This window comes from Eleutherodactylus coqui, chromosome 12, assembly GCF_035609145.1.
Source record: "Eleutherodactylus coqui strain aEleCoq1 chromosome 12, aEleCoq1.hap1, whole genome shotgun sequence".
Taxonomy (NCBI): domain Eukaryota; kingdom Metazoa; phylum Chordata; class Amphibia; order Anura; family Eleutherodactylidae; genus Eleutherodactylus; species Eleutherodactylus coqui.
In genome coordinates, this window is record NC_089848.1 from 118,362,009 (window position 1) to 118,380,972 (window position 18,964).

Below are 18,964 nucleotides of genomic sequence, written 5' to 3' on the forward strand. Positions count from 1 at the left end.
GCATTTTACATGGAACCCTTTAAGGATGTAACAATTTGTATGCGATTTTTTCATCTCCTCTTTTCAAACCCCATAACTTTATTTTTCCGCTCGCAGGGCCCTAGGAGGGGCTGTCCATTGTCCATTTGGGGTTATGTGTAATTTATTGTAGGACTTTTATTAAATATTTGAGTGAAAGAACACAATCCCTTCTGCCATTTGTGTTTTTACAGCCTGCACTCTGCGGTATAACCGACACGATAAGTATTTCTGCGGATCTCCTCAGTCCGGAGCCCTCAGCCCCCCAGTGTAATCCAGCCGGAGGAGCTACATATGTATACTGCACCTTTTATGTGTTTGTAGTGTAGTACTAGAAGGTGGCCACTAGAGGGCGGTGGAGTAGCAGTGTGCCCCGGCTCTGCTTCCTGCTCTCGGGCGCCCGCTGACGTCACAGCTCTTGCTGCCTGCAGCTGGGTCGGCAGTTGTAAAGAGGTGTCTGAGGCCGGCGGTGCCCACTTGGTGCCCTCGCTGCCCGCTCGGGGATCTCCGCCCATCTCGGACTTTGTTGCCAAGTTGCAGAATCGTTTTGGATTGTATCTGTTTCCTCGGGAGAAACATCTGCAGAGAGAGACCCCGAGGATGGTGGGGCCCCCGGGAGCCCCCGACCTGTCTGCATGATCTCCTCACTCGGTGCTGGATTGCTGGGGGGCAGATCTGCGAGTCCGGGTGAGTGCGGGTGACTGCTGGAGGCTTCACCCACTTCTTACAGTTTACTTGTTAGAGTTTTACTTTACTTACAGAACACTTTATTGTACTTGTACTGCGCTGAGGAGCAACTGCCCGGTGCAAGGAGCCGCTGCCCGGTGCAAGGAGCCGCTGCCCGGTGCAAGGAGCCGCTGCCCGGTGCAAGGAGCCGCTGCCCGGTGCAAGGAGCCGCTGCCCGGTGCAAGGAGCCGCTGCCCGGTGCAAGGAGCCGCTGCCCGGTGCAAGGAGCCGCTGCCCGGTGCAAGGAGCCGCTGCCCGGTGCAAGGAGCCGCTGCCCGGTGCAGGGAGCCGCTGCCCGGTGCAGGGAGCCGCTGCCCGGTGCAGGGAGCCGCTGCCCGGTGCAAGGAGCCGGTGCAAGGAGCAGCGCCCGCTGCTGGAGATGCATCTGTCTCTTGCACCATATATCTCCTCTTGTGCCCCAGATGCCGCCTGTTGCGCCGCGGTCTGTTACATTGTAGCTGACAGTTGTTGTTCTGCACTTCCTGGTGTTCACTATTGTTTCCATATTGTTACTCTTGTTGCACTATATTCACTAGGATTAGAGATGAGCGAGTATACCTGTTAGGCTGGGTTCACACGGGGCGGATTCCCGCCGGAAATCCCGCGGTTTGGCTGCAGCAAAAACTGTGAGATTTCCGCCAGGAGAACCACCGCGAAAAAACCCGCAGTGGCTTTGAAGCGGCCCGGCCGCTCACTCTTCCGCTGCGGCCGGCGCTCCCATAGAGGAGAGCACGGCCGCGGCGGAAAGAAAAAAGAATGGACATGCTGCGGTCGGCAAAGCCGCGGCCAGGCGCGTTTTCGGCCGGATTAACCGCAGCGGATTGGCCGTCCTGTGTGGATGAGATTTCTGAGAAATCTCGTCCACATGGCTGGCCAACACCGAGATTAGCGGCCACAGGCGGATTTGCCGCGGCGAAATACCGGATGGAACTTCCGCGGCAAATCCGCCCTGTGTGAAACTAGCCTTAAGGCGATTTACTCGAGAGAGCATCGCCTTTTTCGAGTAACCGCTGGCTCGTCCCTGAAGATTCGGGGAGGCCGCGGGGGGTTGCGGAGGGGATCAGGAGGGAGAAAGAGAGAGATCTCTCTCCAGCCCGCTACCCTCCGCCGCTCCCCCCCCCCCCTCAAATCTTCAGGGATGAGCCAGCGGTTACTCGAAAAAGGCGATGCTCTCTCGAGTAAATCGCCCTAACGAGTATGCTCGCTCATCTCTACTAAGGATCACTCCCCGGTGTTACAGTCGGTGTCTATGTTGTGTGTTACGCTGCCTGTCCACGGGCGTTGCGGTATTCCGCGGCGGATCTCCTCCACAGGAGTCGGCAGACGGATCTCCGCTGTGAGTCTTATCTGACAGATAGGCTCACCGCAGAGAATGCGGCCCCGCGGCCACAATTCAATAACGCCCGTGGACAGGCAGCCTTACTTTTATTGCACTATGTATCGCTAGTGCCGCACTCAGGTCTGTTGTATTGGGGGTTGCTTTTGTTTCACTATGTGTCAGTTCTTCTGCGATTGCGTGCGCCTCATTGCGTTTTTGCGCACAGAACAAGGCTTTTCTGCGCATATATTGGCATATTTTACTGTGCTTTTTCTGCCCACAGGGCATGTTCGTTTGCGCGTGGCAAGCAAATGCACTAATTGAAATGGCTTAGTTCTAGCGCAAATCCGAAGTGTTTTTTACGCATTTTTTGCGGTTTGCGCGCGCATTTCTGCACCTTCCTTCCATTGACTTCTATGTTATAATTTGGAGGGAAAAAATGTATGCCACCTAAATACAAAATATGGAATTGTGACTAAACCTATTGGAAGCAGGGGATCCTTCTCTGCATATCGCACACAAACATGCCGGTGTGAAGCCGCCCCATGATCACTTACCTGTCTGACTTTTGGTTTCTGTTGTATTGTGGTTCCTCTCGTTGCACTATGTATCCCTTGTACTCCACTGACGATCACTCCCGTGTGTTACAGACGTGTCCGTGTCGCAGGTTATTGCACTATATATCACTATAGACCACAAGAAGAAGATCCAGCATCCATAAAATCACTGTTTTATTGAGACCTATTAAAATCCCACCAGGAAGGACATACAATGGCGCGATAAAGAACCAGCAAGTGCAGAGCGCTGAAAACATGGCTGAAAATTTGCATAAAAATTGCTTGAAAAATGCACGGAAAATGGTCAGTTTTTCACAGACCAAAATCGCACTCTCCCATGTGAATACAACCCAGCAGATGACTTCTGTTGTGTTGCGGGTCACTGTTGTTGCACTACTGTATGTATCACTAGCATTGCACTGAGGTCTGTTGTGTTGCGGGTTACTGTTGCACTACTCTATGTATCACTAGCATTGCACTGGGGTCTGTTGTGTTGCGGGTTACTGTTGTTGCACTACTATATGTATCACTAGCATTGCACTGGGGTCTGTTGTGTTGCGGGTTACTGTTGTTGCACTACTATATGTATCACTAGCATTGCACTGAGGTCTGTTGTGTTGCGGGTTACTGTTGCACTACTCTATGTATCACTAGCATTGCACTGAGGTCTGTTGTGTTGCGGGTTACTGTTGTTGCACTACTATATGTATCACTAGCATTGCACTGGGGTCTGTTGTGTTGCGGGTTACTGTTGTTGCACTACTATATGTATCACTAGCATTGCACTGAGGTCTGTTGTGTTGCGGGTTACTGTTGTTGCACTACTATATGTATCACTAGCATTGCACTGAGGTCTGTTGTGTTGCGGGTTACTGTTGCACTACTCTATGTATCACTAGCATTGCACTGGGGTCTGTTGTGTTGCGGGTTACTGTTGTTGCACTACTCTATGTATCACTAGCATTGCACTGAGGTCTGTTGTGTTGCGGGTTACTGTTGTTGCACTACTATATGTATCACTAGCATTGCACTGAGGTCTGTTGTGTTGCGGGTTACTGTTGTTGCACTACTCTATGTATCACTGGCATTGCACTGAGGTCTGTTGTGTTGCGGGTTACTGTTGTTGCACTACTCTATGTATCACTAGCATTGCACTGAGGTCTGTTGTGTTGCGGGTTACTGTTGTTGCACTACTGTATGTATCACTAGCATTGCACTGGGGTCTGTTGTGTTGCGGGTTACTGTTGCACTACTCTATGTATCACTAGCATTGCATTGTGGTCTGTTGTGTTGCGGGTTACTGTTGCACTACTCTATGTATCACTAGCATTGCATTGTGGTCTGTTGTGTTGCGGGTTACTGTTGTTGCACTACTATATGTATCACTGGCATTGCACTGGGGTCTGTTGTGTTGCGGGTTACTGTTGTTGCAGCACTACTCTATGTATCACTAGCATTGCATTGTGGTCTGTTGTGTTGCGGGTTACTGTTGTTGCACTACTATATGTATCACTAGCATTGCACTGAGGTCTGTTGTGTTGCGGGTTACTGTTGTTGCACTACTATATGTATCACTAGCATTGCACTGAGGTCTGTTGTGTTGCGGGTTACTGTTGTTGCACTACTATATGTATCACTAGCATTGCACTGGGGTCTGTTGTGTTGCAGGTTACTGTTGTTGCACTGCTGGCTCCAGTGTTACAAATGGTGTTTGTTATAGTGTGTACCTCTGTTACTAGTATCTCTCCTACTATATTACTATGTTCCTGTTCCCCCTGTGTTGTAAGCGCTGCGGAATATGTTGGCGCTCTATAATAATGATTATTATTATAGTACAGATGGTGGTTATTGTATTGCGGGTTACTTCTGTGCACAATATATATATCACTTGTTCTGCACTAAGGATCTCCCCTGTTACAGATGACGTCTGTCACTTTATAGCTTACTGTTTCCTTTGCCGTATTTGTTACTAGCGCTGCACTAAAGCTTCCTCCCCCTGTGTTACAGATGGTTATATGTTACGTTTGTTGCACTAAGGATCCCTCCTGTGTTACAGATGACGCTCGTTGTATTGCGGGTCACCTTTCTGTGCTGGGGACAATTCCTCCTGCTGCCTCAGGATAAGGTCTATTACTGTACGGTACACTCTCTGCACATCAGTAGGGATCGTGTCTCGCCCAGCGGCGTTTCCTCCGTACGGCTGGATCGGCACCTGCACTGGAGTGGCCGCAGCCGAGGGGAGACGTATCGCTCTCTCCTATTCCTTCCTACTGGATTCACTCCTTGTTTGCGCTCATCAGATCTGCTGGTATTCCGTATCCAATGTGAGTGAATGCGATACTTTACACCTCAATCGCACGCAGCAGGAGGAATCTGCGTGGAATCTGTCGCATTCTCTGCACTGATTGGCCATAACATTAAGGCAGATTCACATGCGGAAAATAGAACCCTTTAACTTTAATGCGATTGTTCATATGCGCATATTTCTCCTGCACATTTCGGGTGTGCAAAAAACCCCAGCATGCTCTGTTTTCCTGGATATTTGTGCACCGAAGGTCCTGATAGAAGTCAATGGAGGGGGGGGGGGGGGGGGGGGGGCAAATGAACATGCAATACACTAGGAGATACGTGAAACACTGCGTAATCCTGCTGAAAACGAACACATCTGGAACTCATTAGACTAATTAGCTATTTCCATTGGTCTTTAATTGCTGAACCCAAATGAACATGCCTTGCAGACACGAACAGTACAGTAAAATACGCCGATGCGCATTCAAAAGAATATAGTGTGTTCCGCAAAACTGCTAAGCTCATGTGTGCGCAAATATGCATACGCTGATGTGAATCTGGCCTGAGGGTTACATGTTCTCGCCAACAAAAGAAAACAGATAAACGGAAATCTGCCATGTGTGAATATTCCGTAAAACCGCTGCCAGGGAAGTGAATAAGACGGATTATCTAGTGACAGTGGCGCTGGCCTGGAGTATATTTACGTAAAGGTAAAGTCCCCTGGTGCAAGCACCGAGTCATGCCAGACTCCTCAGGTGACCTTTTCTTGGCAGACTATTTTTGTGGGGTGGTCTGCCACAGCCTTCCGCAGTCATCTTTTACCCCTCCCACCAAGCTGGGTACTCCTTTTAATTGACTTCGGAAGGATGGAAGGCTGAGTTATATTTGAGTTACCTGAACCAAGTGGGGATTGAACCCACAACCTTCAGGTCGTGAGCGAGAGCTTAGGACTGCATTTCTGCTGCTCAACTGTGACAAGGGCCAAATTGTGATGTGTAGTCGGAGTATCTCCAGTAAGGCCAGTCTTGTGGGGTGTTCCCAGTATGTAGTGATTAGTACCTACCAAAAGTAGTCCCAGTAAAGGCCAGCCAGTGAACCGGTGACAGAGTTATGGGCGCCCAAGGTGTGGGGTGAAGGCTGCTTTCTGGTCCAAGGAGTGACTGTAGGACAAATTACTGATGAAGTTCCTGCCGGCGATGATAGAAAGGTGTCAAATCACTCAGAGCATCAAATCTCGCTGTGGAGCCACAGACCCGTTGGAGTGCCAATGTGACTCCTGTCCTCCACCAAAAGTGCCTACCATGGGCATGTGACATCAGACCTGGACCATGGAGCGATGGAAGGCAGCACCCTGGTCTGATGAATCACGGTTTACATGATGGAGATGGCTGAGTGTGTCACTTACCTGGGGAAGAGATAGTACCGGGATGGCAAGGATAAAAACTGGCAGGAGCAGGGTGATGGGCAATGCTCTGCTGGGTACTTTGGTCTGTGGATGTGACACGTACCCACCTACCTAGGATTGTACAGACAGGTACCCCCATCATGGCAGCGCTATTCCCTAATGGCAGTAAGTACGGGTGGAACACAGCGACTAGTGGTAATCCGCACGCAGTTACTGCGGCTCAGCCGCAGCGGGTATGGGGGCACCCTTCCAGTTTCACCGCTTGGTATTGGGCTCTTTTGTGATCTACTGTGAAGGTGAACATACAGCAGATGTAACATATAAAGCCCAGTGCAGACAATAGTTCTGCCAAATATGCGGGGCTGTATACTTTATAACCGGTCTGTCTACTGCGGGAGCCAAACATGGGAAGATGGAAGTACAAAGGCGCCAGCAGTTTCTATCCAGCCGCTCTGCCCGCTATCCTGGGGTTTGTACCATGAGAAGAGTGGTCGGGGTTAACCAGGAGAAGGCGGGGCCAACACATTTATAAGTAATTACAAAGAGTGGCGCAAATGTATGTCTGCTTACAGCCAGCACGGATTTCAATCCCAGCAGCCCCAGATGTGACGAGTTTCTTACGAGGGAAACGTCTCTTACTTCATTTGGCTAAATCACACAGTTTGATTCTCACAAATGGGCGCCAATCTTAATAAATCGGCCCGAAAGTATATTAGAGACTTGGGGTACTTTTACACTTTTATCGCTCACGATACTGATCGGACGGGACAACGGTCGCCCCATAAGCACAGGCTCCGATAGAATTGCGCGCTTGTGGAGTTGCTTGTTTTTCAGCTTACCAAGCGGCTCTTGGCCCGTGTGAACAGGCAGTCTATCATCTATGAACGACTGCCTGTTTACGCCTGGTAGAGATAACCAGCGCTGGGCTTCCATTTAGTGAGCGATCATCACTGCTGTATGAAAGGAGCAATAGTTGATGGAACGGCTGTTGGGCACTTTAGGGCATCTCATGTAAAGGTACCCTTACGTAACTCTTCATTATACAAAGGGGTCTTCTGGAACGATCACCTATTGGTGGTCTGTCCTCAGGATAAGTCCTCAACAGTTGATCGGCAGGGATCCACCGCTCTGGATTCCGAGGATCAGCCGTTCGCCGGGCCTACTGTTGGTGTGGAGAGGGCTGCAAGCAGGTTCTTTGTCCATTTTTTGGTGCCTCGACTAGATATTGCATTGACCTGCATTACCAACTGTCTGCTTTCAGCGCTGTCCACACTAACAGCAGCTCTGGCAAACGGCGGAGATCTTGAGCAGTGGACCCCTGCAGGTCAACAAGGATAGGTCGTCAATAATAAAGTCCTGAAAAACCCCAAGTTGTGCCAAGATGCACAATGCCTCCCAGAATGTGGGGCGAAGCGCTGGTTCCGCTCTCGGCACTCTTGGCAATTAGCTGATGTTGCTAGGGGAAGTCTCAGCCGGCTGCACATTTCTCCTTCAGCGCTGCTGTTACTGAGCCACCTTTTGGTTCTGGGTGGTAGAGGGAGATCCTGAAATGCAAACCCTGTTCTATGATGTTCATGTGCCCTAATAGACTTTAAGAACAGAGGTTGTAGTAGTGGTACAATCCCCTTAAAGGGGTTGTCTAGTTCTAAGCTAGTGATGGCCTATCCTCAGGATGTCATCAATAGCAGATCAGTGGAGGTCCCCCGCAGTTGTGCAATGAGCTGTTTTCTGCAGGAAGCAGACAGCTCCATTCCCACTGCAGTGGCCAGGCTTGGTATTACAAGCAAAGTTCCCATTGAAGTGAATAGCTTGCATTATGAAGCCTACGGTGATTCTGAGCTTCCCAATGGAGTCGGTCAGCATTGGCTGCGCCCATCCACACAATTAACCTAGATTGTGCTGACATCTTTTATAGCTGCTATGCCACTCTTGTAGACTACTGCTCCCCCAACATCCCTACTAGATGTAAGTTATAAGCTGGCAGTGACATACATTGCCCAACTACCACTTGGATCATGATGGCAACTCAGAGCCGGCAAAGCAAGTGAAAAAAGGGACGTAATAGTTATAGCTGAGTATAAATCTCCAGCCCCGACATCATATGTCACGTGACCAACATGGCAGATGCACGAGACCAGTCTTTACTTGTATTCAGTTCTCATGCCACTTTCTTAGACCCCATCTAGTAGCACGTTGGACTCCTTTCGCTTTCTGAACCGCAGCAATTTGTCGTGTGGATTCCACGAGGTAATGAAATCATTCTACAGGAATATCGGCCCCCGTGGACTGGGAAGCGTTTTGTAGTTACCAATCTTTGCTAAGGAATGGCAACATCCTGGCCCCCGGTAGTCTAGCACCAATGACCAGCTTCCTTGCAAGTCACTCAGATTGCTGGATATCCTCTATTCTTACTTGGAGAAGAGAACGAGACAGCAAAGTGCAGGAAACATTTTTTTTTGATGAGTATTCCTTTTCTTACTGGTTAAGGACCATTTTTTTTTTTGTGAACACCTTTGGCCCAGGGTTGGATACTTTACACCCCTTGTCATCACCGTAGTTGGATACTTTACACCCCTTGTCGTCACCGTAGTTGGATACTTTACACCCCTTGTCATCACCGTAGTTGGATACTTTACACCCCTTGTCATCACCGTAGTTGGATACTTTACACCCCTTGTCATCACCGTAGTTGGATACTTTACACCCCTTGTCGTCACCGTAGTTGGATACTTTACACCCCTTGTCGTCACCGTAGTTGGATACTTTACACCCCTTGTCGTCACCGTAGTTGGATACTTTACACCCCTTGTCGTCACCGTAGTTGGATACTTTACACCCCTTGTCGTCACCGTAGTTGGATACTTTACACCCCTTGTCGTCACCGTAGTTGGATACTTTACACCCCTTGTCGTCACCGTAGTTGGACACTTGACACCCCTTGTCGTCACCGTAGTTGGATACTTTACACCCCTTGTCGTCACCGTAGTTGGACACTTGACACCCCTTGTCGTCACCGTAGTTGGACACTTGACACCCCTTGTCGTCACCGTAGTTGGACACTTGACACCCCTTGTCGTCACCGTAGTTGGACACTTGACACCCCTTGTCGTCACCGTAGTTGGACACTTGACACCCCTTGTCGTCACCGTAGTTGGACACTTGACACCCCTTGTCGTCACCGTAGTTGGACACTTGACACCCCTTGCCGATACGGACAGGCTAGTCCTACTCCTAGACCATTCTATCCCTAAAGCACCAAATATTAACTATAGAAGAGCCAGGACCCTTAAGAATCTACTAGCACCCATTCAACTGAAAAATACTAAAGACCCCCAAGAACTAAAAGTTCATTCTTTCCCGACCTCGTGGGGCCGTTCTTGTGGCCACATACTTTGGAACCCCTGCAATACTTCCACTAATAAAACTGAAGTATTTCACAGCGACGCCTCGGGCCAATATTCTACAATAAATTCCTTCATGGACTGCTTGTACGATTAGATCATTGTTCTAGAATGTCCATGAAAATGACAGCATGTGGGAGGAACAACACAAATGTTACCAAGTAGAATAAACAAGCGTCCTTCTAGCGCTGCGAATGGCTTCTTGACACACAGGTTATCTCGCTGTGCAGATACATCAGTCTTTCACGATCACTCTGGTTACCTAATTAGTAAAGAGTCCTGACTTTTCAATTCATGTTTAACATAATTTAGCGACCGCACTTAAGTCTCATTCACCCGGGCCATGCGATTTGTCGCGGACGGAGACTGCGTTAAGAAGAGAAAACTGCGACTAAAGTTTGCGTTTTCTCATTCATACGCATGGCCGCAGCCCGGAGTTCCTTCGGCTGGCATAAATCTACTAAAATACCTCTAATGGTTTAGCAGCTCTAGCCGCTGCTGAACTCCCTCCTCCCTTTGTCAGCAGCTCCCATAGACAGGGAAGACCTGGGGCGATGCTTTGACATGGCTAATAATTGTCCAGTCTTCAGATGGGCGCGATCTTCAGCCGACGTTTCATCGCAGCAAAATAGCCGTGATAAAACGCTCGTGTGAATGAGGCCTTCGGCTGCTTCACTCCTGCGTTAGGGTCAGTTCAGGGCTTCTGTCTCTCTGTTCTGTTTGGGGGAGAGAAACTGTAATAAAAAAAAAAGATTCATTTTTTTCTCATTGATTTCAATAGGGTTACAAAAAAAACGCAAAATGAACTGTAAGGCCTCCATTTACTTCCATTCCGTCGGGTTTCCAATTCCTTAACAGAAAAATAGAGAACTCGTTTTTTTTAAAAAAAATTTTGTTCCATTCCAACGGAATAGAAGCAGAAGGAAGCCTTTCCATTATTTATTTACTTATTTTTTTGAAGCCCCATTGAAATCAAATGTGAAGAAAAACAGATCAATTTTTTTCACGTTTTTATATTGGTTTCTTTCCTCCAAAAACGGAGCAGAGAGACAGAAGCCCTGAACTGACCCTAACACCGCCGGTGTGAAAGCAGCGTGAATTGTAGAAAATGTTAACTGTTTGTGTTCCACTGACGGCGGTGTCTGTAAAGGTCCCCATAAAGGGAAATATGTTTTTGGGTCTCTTTAAGAGTCTTTGGCCCGTCTGTCTGGGACTTTGTGGACTTCCTGCGCCTCATAAATGAACATGATTGTTTTTCAGAAACCAGTTACTTCCTCTTCTGTAGTTGTTCCATTTTACCTTAGAAATGTGTCGCACTCACGAGATACGTGCGGGGAGCGAGAGGCTTCAGTAACCGAGGGCCTTCATTTTGGGGTAACAGCAGTTTGTGTCACCTCTCCTCGTGCGGGCGCAGCCGAGCTTGACTCTTTTTTTTTTTTTTTTTTAAATGTGAAAATACTGCAAATTATCGTTGCAGCATTTCTGCTACGTACTAACATGCCCTACGGCTGCGTTCACATGGGACGGATTTGCAGAAATTTCATGTGGCAAATTCACCTGCGGCTCATAATCCCGGGATTAGCCAGCCATGTGGGTGAGACTTTGCGAAAATCTCGTCCACACGGGACGGCCAATCTGTCGCTGCAAAATCGGGCAGAACCGTCAATGCGGCGGGAATTAACAGCCGCAGCAGGTCAATTCTTTTTTTCTGTTGCGGCCTCACTCCTCTCTATGTGGAGAGAAAGTCGCAACGGAATGCCAGCGGCCGAACCGCTCCAAAACCCGCGGCAAAATGCTGAAGCTGCGGCTCTCCCACGGAAATCTCGCAGCTTTGTGGTGCAGCCGAGCCGTGGGATTTCCTTCCCGTGGGAACCCAGCCTTAGACTACTGATGCACGACCAGGGTTCGATATCCACCAGGTAGTTCAAGTGTTGCTGCGGTTGTCTTGGTTGTATGAAGAGGAGCCGCAGGTGCAGGGAAGAGGACGGCATTAGGACTGTTCGGTTGTTTTAAAGAGACTGTGCCAAGTTATAAAGTTATCCTCTGTGCACTGGATAACACTATGATAGGTGGGGGTCTGACTGCTGGAACCTCCAATGCTCCCAAGGAAGGAGGTCCCGAAGGTCCCCATATGATTATTGTGTAGGTTGCACATTCACATCACTGCTGCGAACATTTTAATGGGAGCTCCAAAAATTGCTGAAAGCTTGTACTTGGCATTTTACAACACACCCACGGAAATGAATGGAATCAGTTCTTACTGTGACCTTTGGGATCATTGGGGGTCCAACTTCTGGGACCCTCACTGATCATAAGGTTATCCCTTATCCTGTCGATAGGGGATAACTTTACAGATTGACACAGCCCCTTTCAATGGGTCATCTGGTTACTGGAAAACATCCCTTTAATAGTGCTTTGTGTTGTAAAATAACAAGTAGAGCTATACTTACCCTCTGCTGGCGGAATCCAGCACTGCAGTCCCACTGTGGTCCCAGCATTTGTTGTGGCAGCAGCTGTCACCAGAAGTCCGGTGGAGGCTGCAGCATCACGTTCCCAAACTCCTGGCATCATGGCACTCAGGATGTGAATGCTGATGCCAGGAGAATGGGCGGTGACGCAGCAGTGGTCACCTGACTTCTGGTGATGACTGCTGTCACTACAAACACCGGGACCACAGCGGGACTGCAGTGCTGGATCCCAGCGGAGGGGTAAGTAGAGTTCCGTTTGTCATTTTACTACAGACGGTTCTAACAACAGGATGTTGCCCGGTATCTGGACAACCCCTCTGATGCTCGTGCACACATCCGCGTTATGTACCCGGGTTGTACTGTTCTGTAATACATAGACCGTAGCTTGCTGTGGGCCGCACTGAACCTGTTGTGTGGCTCCGGTTGTATACATAAACATACGGTGCCTCACGCATGATATGGAGTCCTTAGATTTGCCGCAGACATAAGTCCTAACGATGATGGATCTTGCAGCTTGGAATTTCTCTCGGTTGCCAGGCTTCATCCAACCGTATTCGTTTTCTTTCCTCCTTTTATTAACTGGTTCGTTCTAATTATAGGAAGGAGATGTCATCGGGAAATTCCCAGTTGTTTTCTTACACGTAAGAGCCGATGATGCTCTTGGCTTCACCAGAAGAAAAATACGAGCTGACGCAAATGGCGGCTTTTATTACTCAAGGAGACCGGGAGGGGAATTGAAAGGAATTAGAGATCTGTCCAATATTATCCTATGGGAGCTGCGCGCTTGTGAGCCAAGGAAAGACATTCGCCAGTGAACACCAGCTGCCTGACTTGGCCAGGCCTTCACATCGATGTCCGTCATGACCGTCACAACTGGAGGCTCACCTTTATAAAACCATTAGAGGGGTAGCCGCCCCCTTTATAATGCTTAGGCTATCCCAATATAGACGTGTGGGCGGCAGATATAGGTCCATCACTGGACTGGAGACCTTCTGGGGCGGCGGCGCTGTGGCTTTGGATCTTACCCCACAATATAATTAGGCTTTTCTCGCGGTTGAAGGGAACAGGTTTCATAATGGCGTTCTATAGGAAACCCGCACTTTCCTGCACAACTTTGCACTTTTGAGTCTGATTCGCTATGAACACTGATCTGTATTTAACTTGTATGTTGCCCGAAACATCTGCTGAAAATGGCGCAACATCTGGGCACGTTTGTTGGCGAGTCTGCATATTGGTGAAGCCATCTGCTAAAGTGGCACCAGTAATAGCCACAACCTCACCCGTGTCTCGTCTCTCAGGGCGCCAAGGCTTATTGTTGCATTGTAAACCCCACCAGAAGAAATCCAGTGGCGCCGGTCAGGTGATCTTGGTGACCACAGATTTTTTAAAATTAATTGCTCACCAAAATAACTTTCAGTTTCCCTCATGCTTGGATTAGATTTGTCCCATCTTGTTAAAAGTAACATTCCGCTAATTCCCAAATTTATTAATCAATCTGTAAATCCAGGATTTTTTTATGATGGAAATCTTATATATATATATATATATGTGTGTGTATATATATTAGGCTACAGTCACATGAGCGAGAATCTTAGTTACAGCAAATGTAGAGCGATATGCCACAGGATACCATACAGAACCTGTATGCCTTCATGCCTGCCCGTGTCGCATCTTGTATCCAAGCTAGAGGCGGTACAACAGGGTACTAGAGCCTCCATGCCTGCCTGTATCACATCTTGTATCCAAGCTAGAGGCGGTACAACAGGGTACTAGAGCCTCCATGCCCCCCGTATCACATCTTGTATCCAAGCTAGAGGCGGTACAACAGGGTACTAGAGCCTCCATGCCCGCCCGTATCACATCTTGTATCCAAGCTAGAGGCGGTACAACAGAGTACTAGAGCCTCCATGCCTGCCTGTATCACATCTTGTATCCAAGCTAGAGGCGGTACAACAGGGTACTAGAGCCTCCATGCCTGCCCGTATCACATCTTGTATCCAAGCTAGAGGCGGTACAACAGGGTACTAGAGCCTCCATGCCCACCTGTATCACATCTTGTATCCAAGCTAGAGGTGGTACAACAGGGTACTAGAGCCTCCATGCCTGCCTGTATCACATCTTGTATCCAAGCTAGAGGCGGTACAACAGAGTACTAGAGCCTCCATGCCTGCCTGTATCAATCTTGTATCCAAGCTAGAGGTGTACAACAGGGTCCTAGAGCCTCACTACAAGGGGTCCGCTCTCCACAATATATTCTCCTTTTCACTTACTTCTACCAACCTTACAATCACACAGATAGTGTCGTCACCCCCCCCCCCCCCCCCACTACTCCTTCTAGGTGCTTCGTCTTTTTGACAATGAGTGTAAACTGGTGAGCAGCAATCTTGTAAGATAAGCGTCAGGATCCCCAGACGTCCCCCACAGGATGTGCCATTATTTGCTGACTCCGGATACTTTCCCTTAGTGATGCGTCTCCCTGTATAAAGTTTACAATGATGTCATCTGCCGCTCACTGCTTGCCATGTGGGCCGCCGCTTGTCATCCTCTGCACTTGGCTGTACGACATTTACTCATCTTACAAAACCTGCTCCTCACAAGCCCCATTTACACCAAAGATGATCGCTCCTAATTCCTTCAAAAGGTAGCTTGAATGAGAGTATGAGCCGTTATTTTGCATAAGCTGCTAATGGGCTCTAATGCAGTTCCATCTAGACAGATATGTAGATGATGAGAGTTGTGGTGATTAGATGGACGGTCTTGTCACCGGAGGCCCTAGAAGTGGTTCCCCCCCTTGGCCTATAAGAGGCTCTCGGAGACTCCTTGTGTGTAGTGATCTCTTCTTCTGCTTGTAGAGCTTGTTGACCACTAGACGCCTCTACGAAGCAGAGAAAAGATTTCACCCCGTTACCAGAGTCTGAGAGGGGCGCATTATTGGGATGTAAGAAGCTGGAGGGTCATATCCATGAATTGTCCCCCATCGGCCGTTCTGACCAGACTGTTAGGAGGTGTTGGGATCAGTGGATGGGGGCACACAAAGTGACCGGGCTCAGGACGCCTCTACAGACCACCAGTAGAGAGGAGCGTCTGACCAGACTGTTAGGAGGTGTTGGGACCAGTGGATGGGGCAAACAAGGTGACCGAGCTCAGGACGCCCCCTACAGACCACCAGTAGAGAGGAACATCTGACCAGACTGTTAGGAGATGTTGGGACCAGTACATGGGGGGCACACTAGGTGACCGGGCTCAGGACGCCCCCTACAGACCACCAGTAGAGGAGCGTCTGACCAGACTGTTAGGAGGTGTTGGGACCAGTGGATGTGTGAGGGCACACAAGGTGACCGGGCTCAGGACGCCCCCTACAGACCACCGGTAGAGAGGAGAGTCTGACTAGACTGTTAGGGGGTGTTGGGACCAGTGGATGGGAGCACACAAGGTGACCGGGCTCAGGATGCCCCCTACAGACCACCAGTAGAGCGGAGCGTCTGACCAGACTCTTAGGGGGTTTTAGGACCAGGAAAAGGGAATTCTGGGCACAGATGTGAATTTATCCTTATCTGTTATGATATGTTTTTCAGCATCTGCGCTCTTGTATTAAACGGGTCTGTTGAATGGGATACAAACGGAATAGTTTCTGCTTGTGCCCACCCCCACAGAATGAAATCCCATAGAAAGATTCATTTCGTCCGGTTTCCATTTTTTGGGACAGAAAAACGGTCCTGCTGGTGAGTCTTTATTTTTTGTTAAAAAAACGAAAACCAGCTGGAACAGAAGCGTCCTGGAGCCCGAGCCGCCCTATGGAAATCATTGGGGATGTTACTGGATCCAATTGTTATTTGTTTATTTTTGTACCATCCTTGGATGGGAATTCGGCCTCAGGGCTTATTCACACGGGTGTATATCAGCCGCCATTTTCACGGTCGGCCAATATACGCTACTATCTGATGCATTGGATTTCAATGGATCAGATCACACAGGCGTATTCCCGCAGCGTAAATGTGCTTGGCCGTGTCAGTACAGCAGCAGGCGCTTTTTTTACACCAGGCAGCAAAGATAGTCGTGGAACTATATTTGTGCCCGGAATACGTAGACTCCAATGGGAGCCAATGACAGCGGCCGGTGAAGGGAGGTGGGAGGGGGTTGAGCAGCGTGACTGCTAAACTTTCTCCCCTCTGGCTATTTGCAAAGGGAGGGGGCCCCCCTCCCATTGCTGGCTGTGGACAAGGGGGGGAGGGGGATGAAAGCTTAGCTCCGCCCCCATTCCACAACCTCCCATTGCAAATAGCCAGAGGGGAGGAGAGAGGAGGTGAGCCAGTGAGGGAAGGGGGAGACAGGCTAAGCTGTCATTCCCTGCCCAACGGCATTGTAGCCTCGGCATATATGTGCCGGGCCTGGGTCGTCTGAACGGGCGCACAAACGTTTTTGCGGTGCCAGCAGGCGCGTGTAAAGATGACTACAGCCGTGTGGAAGAGCCCTAAAACTGGAGCTTTTCAAGGAGCGTTAATATAAATGTTCTGCTTTTACCCTGCATTGGTCAATACATGAAGACCGCAGAAGGTTGTGTGAAAACTGCGGCATGGTAGGCATGCAGAGAATCCCAGCCGTGGAGGAAATGCTTGTCCTACACGGTGACAGCGAAAACCAGTCCTTTAGAAGGTCCCAGCATTTTGCCAATTTTTTTAAATCCTGCAGCCTTCCTCCCGTTTGTTCCATTGGTGCATCTGGCAGCGTAGCCCCCATTTATTCCTTGCAGGTTGGTAATTGATGGGAGCTTCGTAAACTTTATCTGTAGTACTTTGTGTTTTCTTTCTGCTTCCGGTCCCCAGAGCATCGCTTGTATGGGTTTTCTCTCTGCTTCCAGCCCCTAGAGCATCGCTCGTATGGGTTTTCTCTCTGCTTCCGGCCCCCAGAGCATCGCTCGTATGGGTTTTCTCTCTGCTTCCAGCCCCTAGAGCATCGCTCGTATGGGTTTTCTCTCTGCTTCCGGCCCCCAGAGCATCGCTCGTATGGGTTTTCTCTCTGCTTCCGGCCCCCAGACCATCGCTCGTATGGGTTTTCTCTCTGCTTCCGGCCCCCAGAGCATCGCTCGTATGGGTTTTCTCTCTACGTCCGGCCCCCAGAGCATCGCTCGTATGGGTTTTCTCTCTGCTTCCGGCCCCCAGAGCATCACTCGTATGGGGTTTCTCTCTGCTTCCGGCCCCCAGAGCATCGCTCGTATGGGTTTTTGCTCTGCTTCCGGCCCCCAGAGCATCGCACGTATGGGGTTTCTCTCTGCTTCCGGCGCCCAGAGCATCACTCGTATGGGGTTTCTCTCTGCTTCCGGCCCCCAGAGCATCGCTCGTATGGGTTTTCTCTCTACGTCCGGCTCCCAGAGCATCGCTCGTATGGGTTTTCTCTCTACGTCCGGCTCCCAGAGCATCGCTCGTATGGGTTTTCTCTCTACGTCCGGCCCCCAGAGCATCGCTCGTATGGGTTTTCTCTCTATGTCCGGCCCCCAGAGCATCGCTCGTATGGGTTTTCTCTCTACGTCCGGCCCCCAGAGCATCGCTCGTATGGGTTTTCTCTCTACGTCCGGCCCCCAGAGCATCGCTCGTATGGGTTTTCTCTCTACGTCAGGCCCCCAGAGCATCGCTCGTATGGGTTTTCTCTCTACGTCCGGCCCCCAGAGCATCGCTCATATGGGTTTTCTCTCTACGTCCGGCCCCCAGAGCATCGCTCGTACTGTTAGCTTTATATCCTTTCTTCATTGAGATAAAATCCAACTTCTGCTTTTTCTTCTAGTAATCTGTGTTGCATCTGCAGTTACTAATCACCAAATCAGCACCAACTCATGTACTCGCCAAGGTCCTCTCTATAGTGATGTCACATGTTGGCGGTCTCCAGTGTTTTATTGGTATCTAGATGTAACTGGGTCTGCGTACAATGGTGCTTGAAAGTTTGTGAACCCACTGTAAAGTGTTTGCGTGATGATGTCAGGCCTAGTCTGCTATCTAGGATTTCGCCACTTGACCTTCGATCAACTAGTTTGATCCACCAAAATAGGGGATCAAATTGAACCTAGGTCTGAACCACGATCACGGGTTAAACCGTGTTGGCGCAATATTCTTCTACTTGATCTTATAGCCACTCTTGTTGATCTCAGATCAAAACTTTGGTGCAGCTAGCCCTTAAAAGGAAAAAAAAAAACATTGGAGGGACCTCCGTCTGCTCTGTGTGCCTTTTTAGAGATTGTCTGAAAGCAAGATGCCTGTGCAGAAAATTTAGATTCTGTCTTCATGGTTACAGACTACATACATTGTTTACTTGTGGTCTGTAACCATGGAGACACATAAATGAGCACAGAAGCAGCAAATGGCAGATTTGTAATTAATACGAATAACAAACGTATTTAATGAAAAAAAACTATCATTTAACATGTATGATAAATTGCAAAGTATGAGTATTTGCAGGAATACGGACTATTACATGAGTCATACTGAGAACTTTTTTATAGTACTAGAAGGAGAAGTTTAACCATTGACAGCCACATCCAGTTCACATTTCTCCCACATCCTGTGAATTCTACATTCATGCCGTCTGCTATGAACATAGACGTGCCCCTACATATATAGACCCCTTGTATTTCAGCCACCTTGTATAACATAACCTATTTATACCGCACCTGGGGTTCCTTCTCCTTTAAGAGTCTCTTTATGTCTTGCTGTATGAAGGCAGTGGCTGATTGTCCCCTTATGCTAAATTCGGCTCTGAGTGGGAGCCATATTTTGCTTAGTAACGACTGTGCA

The 18,964-nt window shown here is 49.0% G+C and overlaps 1 protein-coding gene across 2 annotated transcripts in view; it reads left to right on the forward strand.

Annotated features, from left to right (window-relative positions):
• The first annotated feature begins 454 nt into the window (after positions 1 to 454).
• The window catches only part of LOC136587035 (mitogen-activated protein kinase kinase kinase 3-like), a 120,206-nt gene continuing 101,696 nt past the window's right edge, over positions 455 to 18,964 (forward strand). For both annotated transcript variants that reach the window (XM_066585446.1, XM_066585447.1), the window contains exon 1: positions 455 to 705. The gene's annotated coding sequence lies outside the window, so the exon portion shown is untranslated. The remainder of the gene's footprint in view (positions 706 to 18,964) is intronic.